This window comes from Rhagoletis pomonella, unplaced genomic scaffold, assembly GCF_013731165.1.
Source record: "Rhagoletis pomonella isolate Grant_MI unplaced genomic scaffold, Rhpom_1.0 Rhpom_scaffold_00004, whole genome shotgun sequence".
Lineage (NCBI taxonomy): Eukaryota > Metazoa > Arthropoda > Insecta > Diptera > Tephritidae > Rhagoletis > Rhagoletis pomonella.
In genome coordinates this window covers 22,024,853-22,026,165 of record NW_023458558.1, presented here as the reverse complement: position 1 = coordinate 22,026,165, position 1,313 = coordinate 22,024,853, and positions in this window count along the sequence as shown.

Genomic DNA, 1,313 nt, shown 5'->3' with positions numbered 1-1,313 from the left:
AAAACTACTTGAAAACTCACGTTCCACTCATTCCAATCGGTGTCTTCTCTAGTTTTTTCGATTATTTATCGAAGTGGATGCCATATTTTATCAATTTTAATACGCCATTACGGATTTATAGTTAAGATCAAATTAGTCGAGAACGTAATCCTACCGGAACGTAAACACGGGTCAGCTGATACGATCTGTCTTACCAGAGCGCCATGTAAATGAAAATTCAACACCGCAGAATTTTTCTGTAGTTGTTGCCCGTAGCGCAGAAATCTGCGGAATTTAGATTTTTCCGTGTCAGTTGATTTCTTCCTTCTATAGATGGTAGCCACTTAGTCAGTTTTGCAGATGGTAAAAAAGTTATAAGTTCCTATTCAAAATGCGTTTCAAATATTTGAAATTTACTTTCGAATTAGGTTTTTTGTTAAAAAATAAGTAGTTTATATTTAGCTAGCATCTATTATAGCACGAAAAATTGTAGTTGAAAAGGTAAGTTTATGAAAAGGCATTGATGAGTGGCAACACTGTAGTAAGCAACACTGAGGGCTCCAGTAATCGACAAAATTCTGCCTATACAGACTGCGTTTAAGTATAAGTTCTGCGTTCTTGACTAATTTCACCTTTAATTTGGACGGCCAAAATTTCCTCTTCGTCGATACGAGACTATTTTTCTCGTGAGTGCGCTGTCAAAAGGTTCAAAGCGAATTGAGAGAGTTTCGTATCATAATATCCGTGGCTTCGTTCTGGCAATTTGCGATGTGTCGTGTGTTTTCGCTTGACAAACCGAAATTCTCCAGCTACTAACTGCGTTTACGGTTAAATTCTACGACAGCGACTAATTGTATCTGAAGAATGGTGTGAGGAATGCGGCTGCCAGTTTTTGTATTGCCCGGTGGCAACTTTCGCGTTACAAAAAGTATTCTGAAGAAATATGGCAAGGTTCGTCAGATATTCCAATGGTTAATTTTTGAATTGTTGATGTTTGTTTGAACCGAAAATCTTGTTTGGCTTATTATTGCACAGTGAAGGTGTAGGAATTTTGTATTCTAAAATTGTTGATTAAATGTTCAAGTACAATAACGCAAAGTATAAGTTGCCAGTTTCTTTAAGGTAAGAACTTTATTCCAAATGCTTAAAATTGCTATGAAGATAGAGTAGAAATAATTGAGAGGAGTTATTCCGCAAAATTATTGTCTATAATTTTTGTAGGGGAAAGTTTCCATTATGGCCGTTCGTTAAAGGTGCGGTGGGCGTAGGGTAAGTGGGCGTGGCCCTTCCAACCGACCTTTTTGGAGAGGGCATGAACCGCCATTGACAAAAAT